Genomic DNA, 26,662 nt, shown 5'->3' with positions numbered 1-26,662 from the left:
AGAATCGTACAGGCTCTCCTGGCAGAGGGAAATGCCTCCGGACCCCGGCCTTGCCTGCACCGTGCGGTGCTGCCGCAGTCCCTGTCTGTGGTGCCGGTGGCCCATCACCCACTGGTCAGGGCGAAGGGAGAGGTGCTGAGCTCTGGGGGTGTGCTCTGCCCGTGGGCTCCTGGCAGCTGCTGGTGCTGTGCTTTCACAGGTGATTTATTGAGTGAGATGCTGTTGGATTAGAGGCTTAGAGCCAGAGCCCTACTCTTAGGAGCTGAGTGGAGAAAATGAGCCCGTTCAATCGCTGTGCTAGTGTGGCCATTGCGGTGGGGAATGTGGCGTTGAGCTGCTGGGGGTGATTTCATGGTGGAGATGCCTCTGCTGCAGGCAGGAATCAGCAGCAGCACCCTGTGTCCTGCATGGTTACCTCAGGCAGGTTCCCTCCGTCGCAGCCTGGAGCATCCCCGCTGCTGAAAGTGCTTGCTCAGCCTTTTCCAACTGGCCTTGTCCCCAGATCTCACTTTTGGGCAGAAATGATCTGGGTTTGTATCTGTGGAGGGGTTTATGCTCGGTGGGGTTGGGGATTCCCGGCGTGCTCTGTGGCTGCAATGCCACCGCTCCCTGGTGACACGGGAAGTGGCTCCAGTAGACTGCTAATGTGGAACATAAATCGTGGTGGAGACAGGGGAGGTCAGAGCAGGGAGGCAGGACCAGTAAAGCACTGCGGTCACCAGACGGTGGCCTTAGAGGAGAACCCGGGCTGTAATTACAGAGCAAAGGGAAACAGCAGCGATGTGGCTGCGGGAGCTCAGCCCTGCCCCTGCCCCGCTGCCCATGGGCACCTTGCATCGGCTCACGCTGCCTCTGTGTCCTCGCTGCCAGCCCTGCCCTGCTGCAGTGGGTTCTGGGGAGCAACGGCTTTGCTCACAGCCTGGAGCAAAGTGATCCCGGGGTCTGCTGCCTCTGTTCCTTGGGTTGCCCCTAAACCCATTGGGGCACCGGGTTCTGCCCTGGCTGAGGGTCATGTGCAGCCTGCCCTCGACTGGGATGCTGAGCAGGGACAGGGGAGCAGAGCTGTCTGTTGGGGTCCAACCGCAGGGCTCCATGTCCATCTCCTGCTCACTCCACTCCTCTCCCTTCCAGGTGACTGGTGCGTGGCTCTGGGGAGCGCTGGTGCGTCTTGGTGTGTCTGCAAGGTGGTGGCAGCCCGTGGTCCTGCCACGGCAAGCGGTCAGGCTTGACCCCAGATGCTGTAGAGGGGGCAAGGTGGGTGCTGCGTGCTGGGGAGACCCTTCCTGGGCAGGAAGCGACATGGGGGCAGCAGCTCTGCCCCTCGCAGGGTCCCTGTCCCCTTGCCTCCTGCCCAGGTCCCCTGGTGCTGGCAGTCAGGGCAGAGCTAAAGGAGAAGAGGGATGGTTCGGAGCTGGTGCCTGTCGCTGCCCACCCGCTCTCCTCCTCCCCGGCCTCCCCCCGGCTGCTCCTCGCGCCGTCCCGCTCCAGTGCTGCCTGCACCACGGAGCTGTATTTGCAGAGACTGTGGGGGATGGCATGTGTGTAAAATTAGCACTGCTTTGTTAGTCCTTTTCAGGCTAATTCGGAGTGAAATGCTTTAGCAGCGGTGGGCTGATTCTATCAGCAGAACAAGAACTAATTAAATTCACTCTGACCATCAAGCAGTAAATTATTTATACCCAGACAGATGCAATCTCATCGGTAGCATCCAGCCCCACTGAACTTGCATCCTCCTTGCTTGGGGGCAAGGGGCAGATCCAGAGGGGCAGCAGGAGGGCTTGGGGGCGAAGCAAGGATTGGGCAGGGGATGCAAAGTTGTTTTCCTTTCTGGAACCAGTGCTGTGGCCGGACCCATAGCCCTGCCAGGGCTGCAGGGGTGGCAATGGATCCCCCAGCATCTGCCTGTGTGAGCTTCATCACTCCCCTTCCTACATCTTTTCCAGGCCTGGCAGGGCAGTGCAGGCAGGACAGGCAGCTCAGCTCCAAACTGTTATCATCTCCTTAAGGATGTGATTTTTTGGCTATCTGAGCCTGGTGTCTGATTAGATCATTCTTACATCTCAGTGGTAACCTGAGCTTTGACTGCTTAAAGGCTGCAGTTCACTCTAATTAGTATTGAGCTGAGACCCCTCTTCTCTTGAGTCAAAAGAGTGAAAAACGATTTGCTGGTCCTTCGGGAGAGGTGTAAAGGATTCCAGCAGCCCGGGACACTGCTCTTGTTGGGGTTGGTTAAAATCATGTGTTAAAAGTGATCTGGCCAGCATTTATAATGTAGGGACACAAGGAAGAGGTTGCAGAGCAGCTGCAAGGGCACATTGCAGGGTCCTTGCCTTGCAGGGAAGGAGATCTCCATCCCGTCCTTAGGAGAACAGTGTTGGGAGCACTGGTTTCACTGGTGAGAGCTCGGCTCCATCAGGGCACAGCAGCCAGGACCATGCCTGGGGCAGCATTAGGCCGGGCAGGGCGCACAGGGATGGGTTTGGGTGTTTAATGTCTGGCAGGCGAGAGGCCACAGCAGCGTCTGCACCACTGCGGGGATGGGGACGGCTGCTCTGGAAGGGATGTGGGGCTTTCACCTTTATTAAGGTGTTTAAGCTTAAATTGCTGTGAACCAGCCTGTATGGGCCGAGCATGTCTGCTCTGCAGCGCTGGAGCAGAGCTCCCATCAGGGCTGCCCAGGATTCCCTCCAGATAAGAGGGAGTGCGGGCAGGCTCCCGCACTTGGCCTTGACTGCTCGCAGCGCTCGGCTGCTTTCCACTGATGCCTTCCACATGAGATTTAATTTGCTGTATTACCCGAGGTAAAGGCACATCCATGGGTGCGGGCAGCACCGTGCTCTGCTCCGCTGCCTTTTGGGATGCTGGAGCCCAAATGGTGTTTGCATTTGCACCGGCGATTAATCTCTGTAGCAGGGGAGGGAACTCTTGTTATGAATCAGGCTCACAACTCTGAGCACACATATTTCCAAAGCTCTGTTGAACTATTAATCCTCCCGGCTCCCTGGGGTAGGGAGGATGGAAGGGGAAATGTCACCTTGTGGCAGGAGAGCTGTGATAGGCAGCCAAGGCAGCCAGCGCCGTCTTGGAGATGGCTCCCGGTCTCCAGATCACTCCGCTGGACCATGTGGCCTCACAATTGATTTAAAAAGGGGGAAAAAAAAGAAAAAGGAAAAAGAAGGCAACTGCTTAGCTCTGGGTTTGCTGCTGCTGAGAGGACAGATTTGCCTGCTGGCAGCTATCTGCCATTAAATGGATGAGCTATTCAAGTGTGGGTTATGGGTTTAGGATCAGCCTGACTGTGCTGGAGAAGACACACGATGCTGAGCCCAGATGAATGTGTGGTCCGGGACGAGCTGACATGCTCTTTTCAGTAGTGGCAGAAGGTGGGATGGAGGAGCCTTCTCCAGGAGCAGATAACCTTGCAAAGGGCGAGAAGCTCCTCCAAACTGCTCCATCCAAGCACGGACGGCTTGGCCAGGTTCCTTCCTGGCTGTGAGTGAGGGAGGTTCATGGGGGGGACACAGACAGAAAGGCTGGAAGCAGAGCAGGAGGATCGGGCCTGGGGCTTGGCTCACGGCTGAGCTGGATAACAGGAGGTTGGTTAAACAGGCTCTGCTGAGAGGAAGGAATTGGGAATTTCCCTCTGGGTTTGGTGATATTGACAGGAAGAGACCATGGGCTGCTCTTGTGGCAGTGCTGGAGGAGAGGGGCTTGGATGTATTGGGCAGTGGGGCTGGGACCTCATCCCTGTGTCAAGCTGTGCAGCACTGCCTGCAAGCCTGCCATGGAGCCGAGCTCCTGGTGAGCCCTTGGCTTCCTTGGTGCCCCTTCCCAGTGCAGGAGCAGCTTACCAGGGCCCAGCCAGTGCCATCAGCATCCTTCCCACACTGGGCAGCACCGGGAGATGAACTGTGCTTGGCTTGAGTGTTTCAGAGCCTGGGAGCAACTTCCACGCTGCAAATATCCCTTTCCAGCCCCAAGGCTGTCACAGAGATCCTCCCTGCTCCTGCGGGCAGCAGCACACATAGCCCCGGCACCCACAGGGACAGTGTGGCACCAAGGGAGCGAGTGGGACCCGCCAGCAGGCAGCAAGGTGTTTTGGGTTTGGGTCACTTGTGCACTGAGCAGCCAGGAAATGAAGCAGTTGGAAGGCATCTCCCTGGCGATGCTCCAAGCGGGCAGGATGCTGCGTGCTCCCTGCCCTGGGATGCGCCCGTGGTCCCCGGCTCCATCACGCCGGGCTGCAGGCGCTGCAGTCAGTGCATGGATCCAAGCCGGCAGCACCACCACGGGTCAGGAAACTCTAGCGTTTCGATTTTGTTATTTATTTTTATTTTCCATTTTTGACATTGTTCCTCAACCCTCGATCGCGCTCCTTGTTAAGCTGTTAACTCACTCCATTTATTTAGTACGAGCATTGCTGAGAGCTCATTTTTATCTTGGTGAAAACCAGACTTGCTCATGGGCGCATAATGAAATTGTATAAATATACCCTTAGCTGGGAATCTAATTTATTTTTCCTGTTCATTATGGGGTAGAAGGCCATTATGAGATGTAGAACTTTTTTTTTCCCAGTGCTGGAATTGAAGGGCTGGTGCGGGCGCTTTTTATACTGATGATTTCGTCCTGATTCAATTTAAAGCTGGTTAGAGCTCAAATACTGGAGCATAATTGACAAAGATCAGTGTGGGTTGTAATGCTAATGTCTTGTCTGTGGCTCGGCAGCAGCGCTGGGCGAAGGCAGGTTGGGAACCGCGTCCAGCAGAGAGTGGCTGGGTCCTGCTGTGCCCAGGACGAGTACAAGGAGTAGGATCGAGGTGTCTGGGAGAAGCGCATCCCCAGGGATCACTGCCAAGCAGTGGGAGCATGGAGCCCGGCTCGTCTGTGCCATAGGGAGCAGCACTGCCCGGCGCCAGGGTCAGCAGGACGTGAGTCTGTCCATTTGTCCATCAGCGGGATTGATTTTTGACTGTATTGATATTGCTATAAAGTCGTGTTTATAGAGCTATAATTAAGCGGGGCCATTTAGCAGGCAGTGTTAAGTGCTGAGCAGATTTATGGCACGGTGCAGCCTTCTGCGGTGTTATATTTCACCATGAAGTACACCAGGTTTTTATGCTTTCTACGACTGTGTTCGTTTGACAGTGATTAGTATAATGGGGGGTTCCGGGGTCGTGTTGCCAAGCTAAGGAAACAGCAATTATGGTCCAGCTGCAGTATAAACTTAATTGCATCCATTTGCAAGCGACAGGAGCCCGGGTGTGTGGGAGCAGCTGGTGGGGCAAGCCCTGGCCACCCCGTGCCAGAGGCCCCGGCCGGTGGATGCTGCTCACCGGCTCTGAGGGTCCAGTACTGAGCAGAGCAGAGGACACCTCCTGTGCAGGCACTGGGTGGCTGTGGTGGGGTCTGCTCTGCTCTGGGGAGACCCCCCCTGCAGCCCTGATCCAGCTCTGGGGCAGCAGCACAAGAGGGACGTGGAGCTGTTGGAGTGAACCCAGAGGAGGCCATGGAGCTGCTGCGAGGGCTGGAGCAGCTCTGCTCTGGAGCCAGGCTGAGAGAGCTGGGCTGGGGCAGCCTGGAGAAGAGAAGGCTCCTGAAGGGGAGACCTGAGAGCAGCTCCAGTGCCTAAAGGGGCTGCAGGAAACCTGGAGAGGGGCTTGGGACAAGGGATGTAGGGACAGGCCAAGGGGAACGGCTTGAACCTGCCAGAGGGGAGGCTGAGCTGAGCTCTTAGGCAGAAGTTCTTCCCTGTGAGGGTGCTGAGGCGCTGGCACAGGGTGCCCAGAGAAGCTGTGGCTGCCCCATCCCTGGCAGTGCTCAAGGCCAGGTTGGACACAGGGGCTTGGAGCAAGCTGCTCCAGTGGAAGGGGTCCCTGCCCGTGGCAGGGGGCTGGAATTGGATGAGATTTAAAACCCTTTCCAACCCAGACCACTGTGGGATTCTATGGGCTCCTGTACACACTCAGGTGGACCAAAATAACTGCTGCTGGGTTCCGGTGCCATGGGGGTGGCGTAGGAGAGCCTGTAGAACCCAGCTCCAATTTGGGGGTACCAGCAGCAGCGGCTCTGGGGTTTGTGCTGGCATTGCCAGGGCCGGGCTATCTCCCTGTGCTCGCTTCCATGGGGAGAGCTGAGCTTGCCGCTGGCGAGCATCAGTGGGGCCGAGGTTGCCGTGGCCCTGGCTGGGCTCATGCCTTGCCCTGCACTCCAGGGCTGCTCGGCCGGGGCACGAGCAGGGGCAGTGGGAGAGGGCAGCGAGCGATCGGGGCCAAAGAGCCCCAGTGAATTTGCCGCGGTGCAGTGAGAGCTCAGCTTGGGGCGCCCTTGTCAGCCTTCCCTTCGAGCTCTACGCCCCGGTGCCTTCCTGAGACACCTTTCCTGGCTCAGCCCTTCGCCATCGCCATGAGTTGTGGTGAGGTTCTGCAGGGTTACAGAGACCCAAGGAGGCTCTGAAGGAGCCAGTCCTGAGCATCAGCAGTTTCCATGTCCTTCTGTGGGCACGTCCCATCCTTTAGTGGGGTATGGGGAGCCCCTGGGAGCACGAGGGGCAGGAACTGTCTGTACCCCAAGGTACCTGGCACTGAGCACGGTTGAGGTGTGTGTCTCTGTGTCCTGCTGTGGGACACTGGTCCCTCTCCTGCTGACCTAGAAGCAGTGGAGCATTGTGTGAGGCTCATGGATGAGCTGCCACAAGTGCAGTGATCCCACTTCTCCACAAGCAGGGATGGGGTTGGGAGAGGGCAGTCCTTCTTGCTCTTGCCCTTGCTATGTGCACTTTCCTAACTTGCCGCAGGAATCAGATGGGCTTTTGCCGACTAAGAGGTGTTAAACGGCTCTAAATACTCTTCACACTGCAATATCTCCACCACAGCGTTTAATTGAGTGCCACAGAAAGGCCTATAAATAAATGTAATATGCCTGTGCCAGTACCCTCCTACAGCATCTTGGAGCTTGCAGGGAAGTTGACAAGTGGCTTGTGCTCAGGCTGCAGCTCCTGCCCTCCCTGCTCATGCCCTTTTCTCCCTTTTCCCCCCATCTGAGAGCGAGTGGCTCCAGCCCTGTCTGTGCTGCCCTGCCTGCCCCTCTGCAAGGCCATGGCTTTCTGCCCTGCTTTGTCTGACACTCAGCACGGTGTCTGTACAGCTGCATGTCCCCAGGACCAGGGAACCCTGGGGGTGCTGAGATGCTCTACAGCGATGCCATCCTTCTGGGATGCAGCCCCAGGAGCAGGGATGGGGGTTCTGCAGCAGCAGCCCAGTACCAGGCTGCAGGACCCATTGGATCATGAATGAGAAGCTCCTTGCAGGCATCCCCAGTGTCCCTGAGGGGTGCATCGCAGGCACTGCACCCTCCTGCTCCCCAGGGTCAGCCAGCAACAGCGAGGAACAAATGCAAGTGCAGGAAATCAGAGCAGAGGGAAGGGTGCAGAGCGTTTCCCAGCTGTTTGTGCTGCTCCTGCATCTGTATTTGTGTCTGGATTCCTTTGTGATTGGAGATTCGTATACACCAAAACAGGCGGATTTCCCACCAGGCTGCTTTAAATCTCTGGCGTATCAGATTCTGAGTCCAAGCAAACAAATTGCGCTCTGCTTTATCTGTTGCAAAAGGTACTTTCTGGTTGCTGGCGTGCGGTGCTGCTCCCAAGGAGCACTGCTGGATTCTTCCCATGTTCCTTCCCAGACCCTTTATTGTTAGAGAGAATAAACAGCAAGCTTAAGAAAGGAGGAGGGGGCAGCCGGGTGCTCCCTGGGACCGCTGCTGATGCAGTGCTGAGCGCTGGGTGGCCGCAGGACATGGGATGGAGTTGGCTGCGTGTGTGGGGCTGTTCCCACGGGCACCCCCAGCCAGGCTGCTCCTTGTGATGCTGCGGGGTCCCTGGGACACCCCTGCACCCGGCAGGTCCTCTCCTGGGAAGGGAGTGGTGGGGCCTGGCTCCGGATCCTCAGCCAACTGAGATCCCTCAATAGGATGCTCAGACTCGTCAGTTGACTGCCTCTCCAGGCTGATGAGCCACTCGGCTGTTACTATTTAAAATCCTAATTGCTTTAATCAGCTCGCCTTTAGCCGCAGCTCAGCCAGCACAGGCCTGGGCTGAGAGCCCCCCGCGCTCTCCCGGCACAGCTGCATCCCTGGCACACCGCGGCTCTGCACCAGTATGTGCCTGTGGCGGGGCTTGGCCGCAGTGGTGATGGGCTGGGGGGATGGCTGCAGGGCTGAGTGCAGGTCTCCTGGGGAGCGGGAGCACAAGGACTTTAATGGATGAGGAGAAAAGGAGCTGCTGTCACCATGGGCTTAAAGATGCCAATGCTTTAATGAGCTGGGAATTCCCGGTGTCCTCTCCTGTAGCTCCTTGTGCTTGCCTTTATCAACATTAATTCCCTTCCGGGGTAAAATGACTTCTGTTGGCCAGGACCAAGGGCACTCCTGGTCCTGTTCCCCATTCCCAAGGGAGCAGCTGCTCCCTGGGGAAGGGGGACACATCCAAGCCTTGGCTGCACCTTTGCACTTGCACCTTCTCAGGGCTGAGGTGGAGGCGAGCAAGGTGCAGCCAGCCCTGGACATGGGTTTGGGTGCCCTCCAGCCCTCTCCTGCCTCTGGCTCAGCTCTCCCAGGGGCAGCTGCAGGGGGTTTCTCTACCAGGGCTCAGGGCAGAGTGGGATGAAGGTGATGCTGGCCGATCAGTGCCAGGTGCCGGCTGTGCTGGGCAGGGGCAGCAGGTAAGACCCAAACCTGTGGGTACAGTGCCACCGCTGAGGGACTCCCTCCTGCCGTGCTCTGGTTCTCTGGAGCTGTGCAGATCCCCAGGGCCGGTCCCTTCCTTAGCTTGAGGCTCTGCGGCTGCTAGAAGCCAAGCTGGGCAATAGGGATGCGTTTGCCCCTTGCCAAGAGGGAGCTGGCAGGAGAGGGCTGGGACCGGGGTGCCTGGGCCGGCAGCTGCGGGCAGGAAATGAGCAGGAAGGTGCCTGCTGCGCTGGGATCTCCGCTGCGGCTCCTCTCTTGTCAATGCTGGCAGCGTGGAACGCGTGTTCCAGGGCACGGGGCTGGCACCCCGGGTGCCAGCTCCCAGGGACAGGCTGCCCTCGCCTTCCCTTGTGCTGTAACTTGGCTTCTCTGGGTGCTGCATCCGCCTGCAGTCCCTTGGCCAGCGCCAAACACGCCCCTGTTCCCGTCCCACCGCGCTGGTGACTGCTCCAGCCTCCACACCAGTGCCTATGGTGGGTCTGGGGGCAGAGCAGGGTCCCTGTCCCTCGGGGCTCGGTGCCTGCCCGCTGCTGGTGTGCCGGTGCTGAGCGGAGCAGGGGCTGCCCGGTGCTGTGGCCGCGGCGCTGGGGCTGTGCTGCCCCAGAATACCCCTGCATGAGCAGGGAAGCTCTCGCAGTGCCTTGTACAACTCGCAGCAGACTTCCCGGGGAGCGAGGACATCTCCGCATTTATTCAAGGACGTCCCTCCTCAATTAAATCCCAGCATGGCCTAAACAAATGGGCTGCTGAGATCAAAGGGGTTTTTTTCACTCTTCTTTTCCTAAATCATTGAAAAGACGCACTGGAGGGCGAATGGAGTGTTGGGCTTCCATTCGCCTGGTGGGGAGGAGGAACTTCCATTAAATTCCCATAAAGGCATTTGCTGTGTTAATGTAGAGCTGGTGGAGCGTTGTTAGTGTCGGTCCCGGGGTGATGCCCCAGGAGGCTACAGGTGGGTGCAGCATTGCCCATCACACACCAAGGGATCTGGAGCTACTTGGAGCGATTCCATATCCTAGATCTGGGGCCAGCCCAGACCCCTCACCCTGGCTGTGGGGTTGGGCCCTGCCTGGCTGTGCATCCCCCAGCCCAGCTTGGATTGATGGTGTCGTTAAAGCGTCGGGCTGGCCCGGGGCCGGCCCCGCTCCCTGAAGGATTGATGGTGGAATCTGCCTCTGTGAAGGTTTTATCGCAGCCATTAAACAGCCGAGAGCGTGCTGGTGCGGCGAGAGGCTGCTCCTGCTCTCACCCGCAATGATGGGGTCACTCTGCTGGGGACCCCTCGGATGGGGGCAGTGCTGGGATCCCCCAGGCTACCAGGGGATGGGGTGGATTGGGACGCTGCAGCTGCGCGGGGATGGCCGAGCTTGTGCAGGCTGAAGGGGCTGAAGCACTGCTTGTCTGGGTGTGAATGCCTGGTTGGGTCCATGCAGGAGCAGCCGGGGCAGGGCAGGGGCTTGCAGCCACCCCAGGGTCTGACCTCCTCCCGCTCCCTCTGCCATGGACCCGTCTGTTAGGAATCGATCCCGTTGCCACCAGCCCTGTCTCCTTTTTCCTTTTAAACGGTGTCACTCTGCTATTTCCTGGCCTCTCTAATAGATTTTTATATAATCACTACAGTGCACTTTTAAAGAGTGATAGATCACGTTCATTGCTTTTCCCTGTGATTAATTTCCCATAATAGTCCTCTGTAACACCAAGGCAAAGAGAGGAGAGAGAAGAAAACCCCCACATTATCCACTTTGTGCTCAGAGTATAAATGAATTAGATTTAATTTTTGTTTAATTGTTTCCATAGCTCAGCCTCTGCTAACTTTGCAGGATAATTTATTTTGCAGTCTTGGGGAAAAGAAGGGAAGAAAAGTCAGTGCCGCCGCACGCTCTGCCCGCGGACGGGAGGTAATTACAGCTCAGAGCCTTATCTGCTTCTAATTACTGGAGCCACCCTGGCCACGCTCCATTGGTGGGTCCCCTTTGCATACCCCAGGTCAAGTATGGACCAGAGTGTGGGGCCCAAAGCGATGGGGAGGGGCTGGGAAGAGCTGGGAAGGGACAAGCTGGGACATGGGATGTTCTGATGGGTTTCCATATCCAGAAAGTGCAGGAACCTGGGGGCTGCTGTGGGGCAGAGCTGGGCTCCCTTTCTGCTGCCTTGTGCTGTGGGCACCACAATGCAATGGAGGTGGGGGTCTCATTCCCATGGGATGTCCTGACTCCACGGCTCTGCAGAGTGGGAGCAGGCTGGTGGCTTGCAGCTCGGGCTGACAGGTAGCCATGGCGAGGGGAGCTGACCCTGGCCAGTTGAAGTTTTGGGAATAGCCCATTAAGGGGAAGGTTCTGCAGGGAGTCGGAGCCGCGGGCACTCTCCCGGCTTGGCTGAGCCTCGGGCATTCTGCTCTGGCCAGGTTAGAGCCAGACCCCGGGGGGCTGCTCGGGGGGGTCTCTCAGCTCCATCGGTCTGAGGCGGCGCTGCCCTGTCCATGCACAGGGTCCTTGGCTTCCTGGGAGTCGTGTCTGACTCCCCTGTGCTGCTGCCTGAGCAGGGGTTGTGCCAACACCAGGGGGAGGAGGCTCTGGGAGTTGCTGCTGGCATCCAGCATCCTCCCCTCTAATGGTCCCCAGCCACTGGAGCCTGGTCCCATCCTGCTCCACTGCGGCTGTGGGAAGAACAGTGGGGCCGGAGCCACCGAGTGTCCTCCTCATCCAGCATCCCCATTAATCACCACTGTGGGGGCATTGCGCCCCTGCTTAGAATGCATGGGCAGTGCCGAGGTGAGGCAGGAGCTCGAGAGAGACTCTGCTAATCTGCTCCCTCAGAGACGGGCTACCTTCGGCCTGTTAATCAGTTGCAGTAATTACAATCCCAACTTTACATGTGGAATGTTAATTAAAGGATGGGACACGGGGACCTGCAGCCTGGCAGTGAGCGCTGTGCTGGCGGCGGGGGCTCGCTGGGCTGGAGGCTGGGGGTCACCCCTGAACCCTCTGTCTGAGGTGCTTCTCCTCCCTGCACAGAGCCGTGGTGATGCCAGGCAGGGGCTGGTGGTGGTGCTGGCAGGGGCTGGTGGTGGTGCTGGCAGGGCACCAGCTGGTTCTGGTTGCTGTCAGTGCTGCCTCTGCTCTCTGGCTCCTGGAACGCAGCTGCTGCTTACCTCTAAAATTTCTTTGCTGATGTGAAAGGCAAGATTTGATGGGGAAATAGGATAGTGCAGATGGAACTTCCCTGCCCTCCCTGCTGCCTGCCCTGGCTCTACCCTCCCCATACTCCTGAGCCTCCCCTTCTCTGGGCTGAGCAGCTACCTTCCCCTGCATAGGATCATAGAACAGGTAGGGTTGGAAAGGACTTTAAGATCATCTAGTTCCAACCCCCCTGCCATGGATAGGGACACCTCGCACTACCGTCACTGTGGCCTTCTGCTGGATTCACTCCAGTGCATCAGTGCCTGCACTGGGGGCCAAAGCGGGACATGGCAGGGCTGATGGGGGGGCACGCTGCTGACTCGTCCGCCTGCTCCAGCAGCACGCTCCTGCCAGCTGGCCTTGGCAGCTCTGCTCTGGGGACAGGGCTCGGGGTTTTCCTTCCTGAACTTCACCAGGTCCCCTGGAGTGGCAGCTCCGTTCCATGATGCTTGGCCTTGGTGCTGGAAGATCCTTAATCTCCATCCCACGCTGTTCTTGCTGGTAGCTTTAGCCCTTGGCTGGTGCTTGTGCCAGTGCTGAGAGCTGGCTGATGCTGGTGTGTGGGCAGTCGAAGCCCGGGTGCTGCCTCTGCAGAGCCCTGTGCTGTGATCCTTTGAGAAGCATCCATCTGACCACACTGAGCCGCAGTTGTCCCTTCCCTGTCCCTGAGGAATGCGGGGTGTGCCGGCAACCTGCAGCCCCTCCGCTCTGCTGCATCCATGCCCTTGGTGTGTTCGCTGCTGCCCCGGCTTCAGAGGAGGTCACTCTGAGAGCCCAGGTTTGAGCTGAGACGGAGGTGCTGGGTGCTCCTCGCTGCTCCCCGCAGTGTGCCCAGGTCCTCATTAGGGGCAATGAGCAGAGGAGGGATGCTGGGAGAGCCTCCTGCAGCTGGCGGAGGTGGGCATCAGCCGGGGGAGGCATTAAAACCCTGGTCAGCAGCAGCGGGGAGCGGTGCTGAGTGATCTGCGGGGCGTTAGTGCCCTGGATTAGTGCTGCCAGCAGCTGAAGGAGAGCAGGGAAGAGGCGTGAGCCGAGAGCAATGACAAAGAGGGGAAGGAGAGGAAGAAGCCCTGGAGGAGGAGGAGGAGGAGGAGGGGGAGGCTGGATCAGTGCTGCAGGCAGTGCGGGGTGCTCCAGCAGTGATGCTTTGATCTCTCAGAATCTGCCTGGTCCCTGCTCCCATGTGTGTCCTATTCCTGTACCCTGTCCCATGGCAGCCATCGCCCCTGGTGCTGCCGGGGGCTCCTTTCTTGTGTCTCTTTTGTTTTCCCCAGGGGAGGTGGAGATGCCGGTCACTCCGATCTCTCACTGTCGCTTTCCCATGGGGTCTTGACCAGGTTCACTAAAGCTCTTCTGTCTCTTCATCCATGCTGGTCATAAATCTGGGGCTTGTTTCGCTGGGCTCTGGGCTGTTGCCAGTCTTCCCATGATCCAGCTTCTCAAAATGAGGAATGCTTCTCCTGGCATTTCTAACTCCCTCCCATCACCGGCGGTGTTGGAAAGGGCAGGGGGAAGGATGAGTGCACTGTGGCAGCCAGCTCTGAAGGCAGCACCGGGAGCCACGAGTGGTTGGGAGGGCTGGTGAGGTGCAGAGTGAGGCGCGGGGCCGGCACCGGTGCTCGGGTGGGTCTTGGGGGTGCCCCTGTCCCGCCTGCCCATCCCAGAGCCTTCGTTGCTGAGGAGCCTCGGCAGCATGAGCACTGTGCCAAGGTAAGGGAACAAGGGGCTGGTGTGTCCCGGGGCAGAGCGCGGTGCCGGGCTGGCCTTCCAGTGCCGCAGCAGGGGTGGCACCGGTGCTGGGGATGTGCCCATGTTTGGCCGGTGCAGCTGGCTCGAGCTGTGTTGGGGGTGGGTGAAGCTGGAAAGCTGCTGTAGCTCTGGAGGAGCAGCGCTGGTGGTCGGGGTTGCTCCAGGAGAAGCCGTGCTGTGTACTCGCTCCCCAGGTTTGGGATCAAGGCTGATCCCTCAGGAGCTCGCTGGCTGGGAGCAGCAGGACTGCAGCCTGGAGGATGCGGTGTGAGTGTGGTCAGAGCTGGCAGGGCTGAGCACAGGGGCCGGCCCCTGGGGCAACAGGAGTCCACCTCGAGCTGGGATGAGGGATTCCTGCTCCCTGCTGCAGGGCCCTGAGGGGATTCCAGCAGCTGATCATGGGACAGCTTCTCTAAAACACAGCCAGTGAGTGGCTGATGGCAAGGGACAGGGTTTAAGATCTTTATGGAGAGGAGGAGTGGGATCGATGTGATGAACACGTCCCCAGGTAGCCGAGTGCCCGCTCGAGAGCCCGGGAGGTTGCAGGGGGACCGCTGCTGTCCCGCTGCACTGTACGGATCCATTGTTGCCTCTCTGGCTGACCCTGCCAGCCTCATGACCAGCCCCTTCCCTCTCCGAGCATTCGGGACCTGCTCCAGGATCCTTCAACCCCTCCTTCCCCAGGTGCCGTTTTGCAGCTGTATTTCGGTCACAGGGAGGTGGCTGGTGGGTGTCACAGTGCTGGTCCCAGAGCTCCTCTTGACATCGATCCCACACAGGGAGGTGGCCAGTGGGGGTCGCAGTGCTGGTCCCAGAGCTCCTCTTGACATCGATCCCACTTTAGGATGCCTTCATCCTTCTGTGCTAGAAAGTGCTGGCGTTTCTCCATGCAGCTCCTTCCTCCTGGCAAAGCACCAGCTGCATCACCGGGAGACACAACACGGCTTTCCTGTGCCTTGTGCTCTGCCCTCCTCCCTGCTGCCTACCCCAAGGGCTGCCCATAGTGGCTGACTGTGCACCCTGTGAAATCCCATGGCCCATGAGGTCCCTGCTGCACTGAGCCACTGGTTGGCTGCTGCTATGGGGTGCACGTATGGGCATGACCATGTGCCCTGGGCAGCCCCTTCCTGCACGGTACCAGATGCTTTCCATGCAGTTTGAGTTCTTCCATCTCATTCATTTTAGGATTAATTAAAGCATTTCTCATCCCTCCCTCTTTCTCTTCCTCCCTCCCTCTCCCCCATTGCATACAGCTGCACGTGGATTTTAGGGTTGTGCTTGTTTACATCAGTTATATTTACATTAATGGGGTTTTGTTTTAGGGAAAACAACAGAATTCCCACAAAAACAAAGGTTCTTTGTGTCTCACGTGGGCACTGTGGCCCTGTTGGAGTGGAGGCTCTGAGGAGGGTGCCCTGGACAGCCACTGTCCCTCATCCACAGTGGTGGGTATGGAGAGCTCCCACAGGGACCTCCAGCATCCACTGGGTACAGGCTGCAAGGCAGCTCTGTGGGATGAGTCCCACGCATCGGCTGCAGCAGGAGCAGATGCCAAGCCACCGGCTCAGCTACGTGCACTTGCAGGGATAAATCCCATCCTGGAACGGGGCTGCTGCTACAGCTTGCCTCAGGCGGGGTGGGCAGCGGCTCCATCCCCTTCCATCAGGAAGTGGGGTGGGGGGGAGCGGTTTAGAAGACGAAAGAGGAAGGGGAGGGAGGAAGTGTCATGATTTCCCCAAATGGCTCAGCCTCTGTGTGCCTCTAAAGTTGCCTCTGTGCTCCTGCAGTCAGGCCAGGCAGGGCCTGGCCCCAGTGGCGTGGCGCCAGCCGCCTGTGTCAGTGTGGCTCCGGTCCCAGCTATTAACCGGGATACGGAGACCCAGAACCTCAGATCTCCTGTGTGGCTGGTGGGAGAAATAAGCAGAGCTGCCTTATCACGCTCATTTAACTGGTTAATACATCTTCAGAGCAAATAATGCAGTCTGTGGGTGAATTGCTTAACCAACCTCATTACTATTGTGCATTTAGCAGCTTGGAGGAAGATAATACCTTTCAGGTTTGACCCAATTTTAGTTTTTGTTGTCATAACCATGGAAAATCGACCTTCAGAGACCCTCAGCAGTGAGCCTGAATAGGAAGTGATTTACAGCAAAAGTGCTGTGCAGAATACCTAATGCACTTGTGCAGAGAAGCAGGCTGCAGCACAGCCCTGGCTCTGCCCCGGCTCCCGGCACACGCTGCACATCGTGTGGGATGGGGTCCGTGGTGGCTCAGCCATCGCTGCTGCTTCACCTCACTGCATGGTGCTGTGCTTCACTCCCTCAGTGCTGGGGTGCTCCTTGGTGGGGCTGGCAGGGGCACCCTCTTCCCTGGTCATCACCGCTGGTGCCACTGGCTCTGGTGGTGTGGGACCCCGGTGCTGGTGGCTGTCACCACGGCCCATGGCAGAGGTGCATCTGCAGAGCAGTTCTGCACTCAGTGGGTGCCATGCCCAGCCCCAGGGGTTCCCAGGGGAGCAGCACCCCAGCCCTGCCTTAGCAGCTGCACTGCCTCCGAGCATCAGGGCATGAGTGAAGGCGAAGGAGGGGATGTTCCTCAGTTCAAAACTGGAAACAAGAGGGCTGTAGAGCTGTAAAGCCTGGGGGGTTTGTGCTCCACAGGTTTGTGCCTGCCTGGCAGGCAGGGGGGCCAGGGACTGATGCATTCCCTCTGTCTCCCACCCTGTGGCTCCCATGGCACTTTCTGGGCCCATTTTCTCCATCCTTTAGTTCAAGATTCCATTCCTTGCCTGTCTTTTCCTTTTTTCCCCCAGCTCTTTCATCTAATCGTAATGCACCTTTAGTCCAGCGGGTCCTTGAGGCTGTGATAACTTCCTGCTCTCCAGAGCTGGGCTAGGAAAATGCAAGCGCTCCGACAAGGGATGCATCCAGCCCCCTGAGAGCCTCCGCTTGCCTCCCTGTTTGGCTCCTGATGAGCCTTTTCCTTCTGGCTCGCTCATCCTCTGCCCACTCGCAGCCTTTTGGGGACCGTGATGCGCCCATGGTGAGGGTGCACCCCATGAGCGGGGTGTCAGCCTGGACCTTCCTCTCCCCAGCACCACTGGTGAGCGCCGGGAGCCGCCCGCCTGTGCCTTGCCTGCAAGTGCCCCTCATCCGCCCGGCTTGCGCCGTGGGAAGCGGTGACAGCCCTGACGCCGCGGTGACAGCCCTGCCGCTGCGCTCCCACGGGTGGCATGTCACCCGCGCCGGGCGGGGGTGGTTCCCGTCCCTTCGGCTCTGTCTGTGGCAGGCAGAGACTTCCCCAGCGCCGGCGGCGGGGCTGCGTGGGACCTTCCTGTCGCTGCGGTGGGGAGGAGGGTGGCAGGGAGGTGACAAACCTGCCCTCAGGCAGCTGGGAGCGTGGAGCTGCCACCCAGAGCCTGGATCCTGCTGCTGCTGCGGCGGCGTGTGGGAGGTCCCCGTGGTGCGGGATGCAGCCGACAGCAGAGCGGGTGATGCCCGAGGGGGCTCTGCCTGCTCCCTTGCAGGGCTGTGGTGCTGCGGGTCAGTGTTGCTGTGGGGCTGCTGCCACAGGGATGTGCTTTTCTCCCCAGGACTGTGCTGGAGTTGAGGCACAAAGCAGGCAGCTAATATTAGGTTGCTTTAATTCTGCTGTTTTGCAGCTAGAGGAGAAGCTGCTCCCTCAGCTCAGGAGTTGAAACTCTTTAGCCTTCCTCCATGTCACCTCTATGGACATGGATACCTCCAGCTGTGACGTAAGTGAGACTTGGGGGGGGGAACATCTTCTGTTCAGCATCAAAATCCTATTACCAAGTTCCGTGTTCTGCTGCACAGATAGCAGGCTCGGCACAGATAAGTGGGAAATAGCTCCTGATCCAGGCTGGAGCAGGAGCCGTATCTCTGGCTGCACAGGCTCAGAGTGCTGCTTCAGTGCATTTGCTGCTGAAAGGCAATTCCACTCTCCCCCTCCTCTGCAACCAAGGGAAAAACCACTACGGGAATTCGGCCTAAACCCCCTCTGTCCCATTGAGAGGGGTACCTCCATCACCCCACTGTCACGGTGGGGTCCAATGGACCGTGCTGGGCTGGGGCTGAGCATCCTCCCAGGATTGAGAGGCAATGGCTGGGGCTCAGCTAAAAATGAGTCCTGATCCTGCACCCATTGTCCTGCACCCCTCATCCTGCCCTCCCCGCAGCAGCAGCAGCAGCAACTGCTGGGCTGGCCCTGGGATTGCGGATGCTGAGGGCAGCTGCATCTTCCCATCTCCTCCCTGGGGTGCTGCTGGCTTTGATAAAACCTCTTAGCCTTCCCGGGGCTGGCTTGCAGATGTAATCGCAGTGTTTTATTGTGTGGTAAAAGCCTGGTGGTTCTTGGGGAGATGCCCTGTGGGGCTCCACAATCCGCTTCCGCTCCCCCCGTGGGGCTGGACCGCTCGTGTGCGGGGGGAACGCGCCCCCGCCGCGGTGGGGAATGCGTCAGCTCCATCGGCCCCCTGCACACCCGTGGGTTTGCTTTTGAAAATAGAAGGTGCTGAAAAAACATGAGTGTGTTCAGCTTGGTTGGGGGATGCCGCTGGGCTTTCCCTGTGCTGATCGTGTCCTGCCCTCGCTGCTTGTGCACGGGGGGGTTATTTTGGTCTTGGGTAAACCCTGCAATGGGAGCGTGGAAGCTGCGGCTGAATGAGTTTGTGTTGGAAAGAAGGTGTTGGGGAGGAGCCCCGTGGGATCGGGCTGGGACAGACCAGTGTTGAAGGGGACACCCCAGTGCTGGGGTGGTGGGGCTGGCGAGCTGGAGCTCCCCACTGCTGAGCTGTGCTCAAGCTCTGCATGCTAACCAGGAGCAGAGCCCAATGAGCAGGACTAATGAGGCAGAAGGGGAATTCCAGCAAGTCTGGGGAGCTCCTGTGCTGTTAAACCGTTCTCTGGGGGTTCTATGAGGTCTGCCTCCAAAGCGGTGACAGGCGCCTGCCCCTGTTTGGTGCTGATGGAGCAAGCCCAGCAGTCCTGGCCAAGGCCTCCCCGGGGTCTATGAGGCTGCAGGGGCAGTTCTGTGCTGTATTTGAGATCCCTCTGCCTGTCTTCTCCCTCATCCCCCCCACCAGCCAGCATCCAAGAGCCTGTGGGCTGCCATCAGCTGCTTTCCATCCCTCCTGCCCCTTCGGACTGCCCCCAGTGCTCCTGCTCCTCTGGGAACGGGCATCCCTGTCCAGGCACATGCTGCCGCATTTGTTGGGATGCTGCTGGGATGGGTGATTGGGGAATGCCGGTGCCTGCCTCTGGGGACTGCTGCAGAGCCAGCCCAGGGGATCCCAGCTCCATTTCTGTTTCCCTCTCGGTTTCGGCTCGCTGGGAGGCAGGAGGATGATCCGCGAGCCACACCACTGCGGGCATTTTTCTTTCCTTTCCTCTTCTCCTCGCTTTTTAATGAGCCAACCTTGGAGGACCTTGAGGGACGCTCCTGCAGCTCTGCTGTGACTTATCTGCCGGCCTCTGCCCCCTGTTCTGCTGAGGGGATAAATCTCACTCCCAGCGTGCTGAGCCCTTCCTGCTGCGCAGCGCAGGCACAGGAATCCCCGGCAGGCAGGGGCTGCCTGGCGAGGTTTGTGGGGTGGATGTTGCTGTCGGTGCCATGATGGATGGATGAATGGATGGATGGATGGGCTGCCTGGGGGGACAAGCTGTTAAATTATCTCCTGTTCAACCTGGGTCAGGGAAAACCAACTCAGACCTGCTGAGTGTGATGTGGGACTGCAGGATGCCGAGGAGGAGGCTTTGGTGGCGACAGGGAGGGGTATTTTTCCCTCAGGAAGAAGCCTTTGCATTTCCTCCTATCTGTCCCATGTGCTCTGCTGAGGCTCCCTGGGGAAGCAGAACCAGCCTCAGCATCCTGCATCAGTGCAGAGACTGGGACATGGTCCTGCTGGGGACCCTCCGTGCACCCCTTGCAGCCGTTCCCTGGGGCTGGATGTGGTTCCCCCTCTGTGGGGGCTTTGTGGTGGGCAGGCTCCTGCTGCCAGGCTGCCTTTGTGCATGCTGGGCAATGGGGCCACTCTCCAAAGCTCTCTCCAGTGTGAGATGATTGTGCTGTTAAAGAAGCAGCCCCTGGAAGCCATCCCTGGTGCTCAGAGCATCCTCCTCCGTTAGCAGCAGCGGTGCCCACAGGGCCAGGACTGGAGCCTTTCCCTCTCTCTTTCAGGTTGAGGAGCTGCTGCTCTGAGACCCCCACGGCTCTTCCAGACAGCTCCGAGGGGCAAAGGCGAGTGTGAGCTCCCGCTTGCGACCACAGCACCAGGTTCCTGCTCGTGGCCTCCAGGTACGTGGCTCCCACTGAGGTGGGGGGGGTGTGGAGACGGTTTTTGGTGGAGGATGAATCTGCTGCTTCCCATGGGCTGTGCCTGCTGCAGCAGCCCCCGGTTCACTCTGCACTAGCACTGAGTACAGACCCCATACCCTCCCATAGAGGCACAAGTGCCCAAGGCTCAGGCTCTGTGAGACAACTGGTGAAAGGAGCATCACAGGGAGAAGCCATGGCTGCTCTGCTCCTCATGGGATGGGAATGGGAGCTTCTAGTCCTGCCCTGTGGGCTGCGCTCCTTCTGCTCCATAGGGCTGCCAGTGGGGCAGTGGCAGGGTCCTGGTGCTGGGGAGCCGCACATCCCTGCCTCGCAGAGCTGCTCTCCTCTGCCCTGGTCCCAAGAGCGTGCTCAGGAATCTTCAAATAGGGAGCGAGATTTTGAGCATCCTCATCCCTCGGCAGGGCAGAGGTCGTCCCAAGAGGGGGATTAGAGAAGCCTCTGCAAAGAGGCTGTGCAGATGGATTTCCCCAGCTGCATTAATCAGTTTGAAGGCAGCAAAGGCAGCTGAGCTCTGTGTATCACCTTGAAGCTTTTTTCCCCTTGTCTTTTAGAAAACTTTGGGTGGATGTTATTGCTCATGAAAGCGAGGGGCTGATCATGCTGGGAAGGAGCAGGCGTAGTGTGGGCTGGCACTATTATGCAAGCTTCCCACATGCCGCTGTGCCAGTGCACTCCGTTCCAGAACAACAGCACGAGCCCATGTGCCAGCCCGAGCCCACCCCCGGGTCTGCCGGAGCACCGCGGGCTCGCTCTGCCCACATCGCCCTCGCCACGGGCCCAGCCTGTGCTGCCCTGTGCTGCCCGCATTGCCTGCACAGGGATCTGAGCCCGGCAGTGGGCAGGGGTGGCAGCACCAGGGGGATGCCTGGTCCTGCCTGGCCTCTGCTGGGGGGAGAATCATGGGGCTGTGGGACAAGGGTCCGTGCAGGGCTGCCCACAGCTCCGTGGTGCACCAGAGCTGCTCCATCACGAGTGCCCTGTGCAGAGCCGGAGCCATGGGTGCCTCCCCTGGGACCTTGCAGTGCACTGGTCATGGGGCTGGGGCTGTGCTGCTGTTTGTGGGGGTTTGCAGTCGGTTGTTACCCCAGTTTGCAGTCGGTTGTAACCCCATGTTACCCCATGTGTGTTGTGTCCCTGCACAGGATGTGAGTGCCCGTCCTGTGGGAATTTGCAGCCACTGCAGTCAGGACCTGCTCTGGGAGCCAGAGCAGAGCTGGGTTCACTTGTGCTCAGACCAGAGCCTCTTCCCCAGGCAGATTTCTTCCCTGCTGCTTTCTTCTCTGCCCTGAAACCTCCCTTCCTGAGAGCCACCTTCTTCACGTGGACCATGCACGAAGGCTTTGGGTTGCTGGCCATGAGCTGCAAATGCTGGTGCTGGTGCCATGCATGAGGCTCACTGGGGTGGTGGGAGCAGCCTGGAGGAACACATCAATGCGGAGCCCCTGCAGCCACTCTCCCCATCATCCCCAAACCTGCGGGAGCCTCCCTGGGAGGAGAGCGCTCCATAAAGGGAGGCTTGAAGCTGAGCAATGGAGAAACATCTGACAGGGGAGCCCTCGAGGCGCTTTTGTTCCAGCGAGTGGGAGTGCGAGATCCGCTCAGACATGAAAGGCTCCGCAGCTCCGTCCCCAAAGTCACAGCGAGGAGAAGGAGGACGGGGGGTGTGTGGCTGCCCCGGGAGGTCATCCTGGGAACGGCTGGCACCAGGATCCCCGCTCCCTCCCTCCCTCCTCTCCCCGTGAGTAAATTAGGTCACACTCGAAAGTCAGTTTCTTGGTGTGGATTTAATTTAGCTTTTCCAGGTTAGTTATCATATAATAAATTCCGGGAGATTTATAGAAAACATGCCCGGGGAGGCTCAGCCAGTGTGTAACGAGATTTGTGCCTATTTCCCGCTGCGAAGCAGCTCAGTGGGCACGGGGCTAGCAGCAGAGGCACAGGCAGGTCCAGCAGCTCCAGGAGCCCCCAGGATCGGGACCCCCAGCAGTGGGGGAGTTCCCTGGGGCACGGGTGCATCAATGGGGCAACCCCAGCTCCCCACAGCCACCAAGTTACCGGGAGCGGCTGAGCTGTTCATCGCTTCTCTTGCATTGCGGCCACGAGCAACGGAAGCCGGAGCCCGTCCCGGTGATGCCTGCTGTGGGGAGGACCTTGTGCCTCTTTCCTTGCCCCCTGGCGCAGGCGGCCGTGAGACAGAGCTGGGATGTGCAGCTCTTCACTCTCCCCGCTGCTGGAGCCGGGTTTCCCACCGCGCTGGGCAAGGCCGAGAAGGGAAAAGCGCCGCGATCCGTGGTGCTTGCAGCACGCCGGCAGCAGGGCGGCTGAGAGCGCCGGCTCGGCTCCGAGGGCACTGCCAGCGCCGCTCCCCCCTCGGCTCTCGCTGCTAACGCCGCCCAATTAGTGTCTTATTAGTCACTCCGCGTGTTAAAGCATTAAGCACAATTAAGGGTGAGAAGAGTTTCCAGATGTAGCAGCAAGCGCTGGAGCCGGGAGCTGGCAGCTCTGCTGCCTGCTCCCATATGGAAAGGATCTCATCGCCACGGAGCCTGCTGCGGTACCACCAGGACCGGGCCACGGGGATGCGGGCAGTCGGTGGTGACCCCGGGCAGTGGTGCCCACCTCTGCTGTCAGTGGCCGGGAGCATCTCGGATGTGAGGAGTAGCTGCTGGGATGCTCCCTGCCGAGGGGATTGGCTGGGCACTGCTGCTGCCCCCTCCGTAGAGGCACTCCAAGCACCACTTGAGCACTTTGGATGTGCTCCCCGTTATTAAGCTTGCAAAGGAGCTCCAGTGCAATCCTCACCTGCTGGCTGGGCCGGGGGTGAGTCAGTCCCTCGCTCGGTGCCCAAGCTGGTGCTGGCAGCCCCGTGCCATGGCCGTGCCGTGCTTCCTGGTGAGAAACCGGTGCTGGGAAAGCGCCTGGCTGCGAGCAGCGACCCGAGTGCATCTGGGACACAGTGTGTGTGGGACAACTGCCTCGGTAAAGATAGCGCCCGTGCTGTGACAGTTTGAAGAGCAGGAGAAATAGAACAAGAGATGAATGTGACTTCAGAGCCCGAGTGCAAGTGACTTCAGCTCCCCATAAATAGTCCCTGGGTGGTGCTGGAGGGAGCGAGCTGAGAGCAGGCGGCTCCTGGAGGCTGTCAGGGTGCTCCTGTGGCTGGTCCCTCCTGTGCAAGGTAGGCTGTATCCCCACTATTGCATTGGAGGTAATGGTGGCCTCTGCCCAGCCGCTGTTTGTGTGCTGCTTGCCAGGCGCATTCCTCTTCACTTGCCTTCAGAGCGGTGGTGACCTGCAGCTGGCTCTTGGCTGAGGTGAATGTGCTTTATCCTGGCAGCCCTGCTGTGTTTGCCTGCTGGGGGTGGTTGTATTTATAGCCATGGCCTCCCCACGCTCCTCAGCACCAAAGCCCTCACCTTGCTTTGGGAGGCTTTTCCCTCTGCTCCTGGAGGCTCTGGGGGCTGTGGGGATGTGGAGGCTGCCCCAGTGGGGCTGCCTTGCCAGTGCAAGGGGCAAAGGTCCCCAGGGTGGGGATGCTGTGGTCCCCCCATCCGTAGGCTGCCATGGAGCCGGGGCAGTGGAGAGGGACGGTGGCCTCTGGTGTGTTGCAGTGCTTTCCCTCCTGCTCTCCCCAGGGCGAGGAGCGGTTCTCGGGCAGATGGTGTTCATGAGTGACCTTGTACCTCGGAGTGATTCCCTTGGCTGCTGCCTAACGGTGGGAGCTGAGGGAAGGCAGCAGCGGTGCTGCAACCTGCTCATGCCGGTGGGAGTCTGTCAGGGAACCAGGGCCAGGGAGGGATGTGGGGTGAGCCAGGGAATGGAGCCAAAGCCCCCCGACCATGTGAAATGGCTGCAAGGAAATGGGATGTGCACTGTGGTCCCCCACTCCCCTTGGCCATGGGAAGAGCGCAGTGTACCTGGTGAGGCTCTTCTGGTGCCCCCTCACAGCTTCTCCATCCCATGGCCCTCTCTCCTTCACCTCTGCAGTGATGTCTCTCCTCCTTTCTCCACTTGCTCCTCTTTGGGAAGAGCCTGAGTTCTCTGCAGGAGCCGAGGCAGCGGCACCTGCGGTCAGCACGGCTGGGCCAGGCGTGGGGCAGCCCCGGGTACAGGGTGCGTTGTGGCACCAGCAGGATGGAGCTGGGCCATGGCCATGGGGCTGGAATCGGTGAGTGCACCGGGTACTGGTGGGGTGCAGAGCCCCAAGGGCAGGGATGGATGGTGTGGGTCTGCATGGCCCCCTCCCCACCACTCTTCCAGTCCAATGACCCCCAAAATCATCAGGGATGGTGCTTGAAGGTCTCTGTCCCCTGCATGGGTGCTGCCTCTGTGAGCCAGAAGCCAGAGATGGCTCAGAGGTAGAAAGGTTTCTGCAATAAGAAGTTTGTCTCACAACTATGACCTGGGACTGCAAGCCCAAGGGAAAAGGCTACATGGGGGCAAACCAGCACTTCCAGGGTTGTCTCTGCCACTGGAGTCGCTCTGGGATGAGCCTCAGCATGCTCTTTTGACACCCTTGCAACTACCTCCCGGCTACGGGAATGCTGCAGCACCGAGAGGTGTCCTAAATTGGGGAAGGAACAAGGAGATCTTGGCATCAGCCCGGAGCATCATTTGCATTCATGCACAGCTCTGTGCTGCGCGGGTGGCGGGGGCCCAGCAGTGCTGTGGGGTGAGGAGCACCGGCTGCCAGCGCATCCCCTGGTGCTGCTGCAGAGGGGGCTGCAGCTGGGGTATCACCATGCTCTGGGTTAAGAAACCCAGAGGGTTTGTGCTTCTCTGCTTCAGCTTTGCATTCCAGGCTGCTAGTCCAGATTTGTGCCTCTGCTGCTGCAAAATGGGAATTGCTGTTCAAAACAGGAATTGCATCTCACTTTGGCAGCTGGTGCCCCACTGCCTCCCTTCACCTCCGAGGGAAGATGCTACAAGTGCTGTCACATCTCAGCCTTGGAGCCCACTGGCTGCTGTGGGGCTGGGTGTAGGGGATGCCAGGCTGTGCCCCCCATAGGCTCGCAGTGACATCCATGGGTTCTTCCAAATCTTTCCCTACAATTCTTATAATGGAAACTGATAAACCAAGGTGCGGCTGTTTTGATTCCTGTGTGTCTGGGGATGGAGAGAGTCTCATATTCTTACAGCTGGACCACCAGGACCAGGTGGGGCCAGGCAATTCCCAGTGGATTCAAGTGGTCCATGGTGATGGAGCAAGATGCTGGTGGCCTAGCTGGTGCCTTGCCCAGGCTGAGTGGGGTACGCAGTTGCTGCTCTGCAGCCTCTCCCAATGTGGCAGGCAGAGGAGAGCAGCAGTGGGGATACCTAAGACCCACAGTTGGGGTGTGGGGCCCAAAGGTGCTCTGCAGTCGCCAGAGGGAGTGAGCTGAGGGTAAAGTGCTCTCTGTGGGTCTGGTGTGTTGCGGGTGAGGGGGAAGCAATGCACAGTAACAGATACACGCACCCTGCAGCATCTGCAGCAGGAATGGGGACTGCGCCCCTTGGGTGCCTGCACTCGGGGGGCTCTGACCCAGGGATGGGCTCTGCCGGGTCCTTGGCACTGCTGGGGAAGGCCGGGTGCTGCTGGGCGCTCAGATGCGGTGCATCGCCCACAGCCACCAGTGCCAGGCTGCCTTGCAGCATCTGAGCAGCTCCGGTTACTTAACATGCAGCAAGTGTTGTACTCGGAGAAATTTAGACGTAATTTTTTTGTGCTCGCATGTAAATGTGGGTAGGTGCTGTCCTGATTGATGGCAATTAGCATTTTCTAACGGTAACAGATGTTCGGATTGCCAGGAGGCTGGTACCTAACGCCCACACCGCCATCTGCTCCGCTGGGCACTGCCTGCGGAGGTGACACCGGCGCCGCGGCCCCGCGCGTCCTCGGCAGGGTGTGTGTGTAACAGCCGCGCTGGGGGGGGGGGGCTGGATTTCTGGGGGAAATAATAATAATAAAGACGTTTTCAGGTTTATAAATAGTACGCTCTGTTTATTATGGGATGGAGACTTTCCATCTGATCAGCAGCCTGGAGTTCTGCATGGAGTTAGGGAAGGGATTTGGGTGGTGCATGGAGCAGGGTGCCTGGGCAGCGGTGTTCCAGGGATGCAGTGGGAAAGGGCTCTGGTGTGGTGGTGGTGGGTGTCCGTGGGTGAACCCCCATCTCTTCTTGGTCTCTGCTGCTCTGTAGGGAAGGTGCTGCTCAGATGTGGGCATCGCTTAGCTCCAGTAATTGAAATGGGAAACATCCCCATACAATTTAAAAGCAGTTTAAAGGTGTGATATAGGAAGATATAGGAAGGTGTGGTATAGGAAGATATAGGAAGTTGTGATACAGGAAGAGGCTCAGAACCTGGTCAGAGCCTGGTCCCTGATGTCCACGTCCAAGCCACAGCCCCTTTCCTCATCAAGCACCCAGATGGTGCCTGTCGCTCCCTGTGCACAGAAACCTCCCGATTTCCTTCTGCCTCCCTTTATTTGGAGCCTTTTCCACCCGTTTATACTTGTGCCAACATTGTCCTTTAGCTTGAGCAGATCCCCTCCCTCTCCAATGCCTGCTCCTTGCATATTCATAGAGAAGAAGCCTTGGCTGTGCTTGGACGAGCCCCTCTGTCCTCCTGCTCACTCTGGAGCAGCTCTGTTCCATCCC

The 26,662-nt window shown here is 58.9% G+C and overlaps 1 protein-coding gene across 12 annotated transcripts in view; it reads left to right on the top strand.

The window, feature by feature from the left end:
* The window catches only part of RBFOX3 (RNA binding fox-1 homolog 3), a 137,941-nt gene that overhangs the window by 44,043 nt on the left and 67,236 nt on the right, over window positions 1-26,662 (top strand). For all 12 annotated transcript variants that reach the window (XM_061377364.1, XM_061377362.1, XM_061377369.1 and 9 more), the window contains exon 2: window positions 19,866-19,982. The gene's annotated coding sequence lies outside the window, so the exon portion shown is untranslated. The remainder of the gene's footprint in view (window positions 1-19,865; window positions 19,983-26,662) is intronic.

The sequence above is a fragment of the Neopsephotus bourkii genome, unplaced genomic scaffold (genome assembly GCF_033783945.1).
Source record: "Neopsephotus bourkii isolate Nb327-2 ecotype Australia unplaced genomic scaffold, CSIRO-AGI_Nbou_v1 NB_1749, whole genome shotgun sequence".
NCBI lineage: Eukaryota > Metazoa > Chordata > Aves > Psittaciformes > Psittacidae > Neopsephotus > Neopsephotus bourkii.
This window is presented reverse-complemented; position numbering and strand designations above follow the sequence as displayed.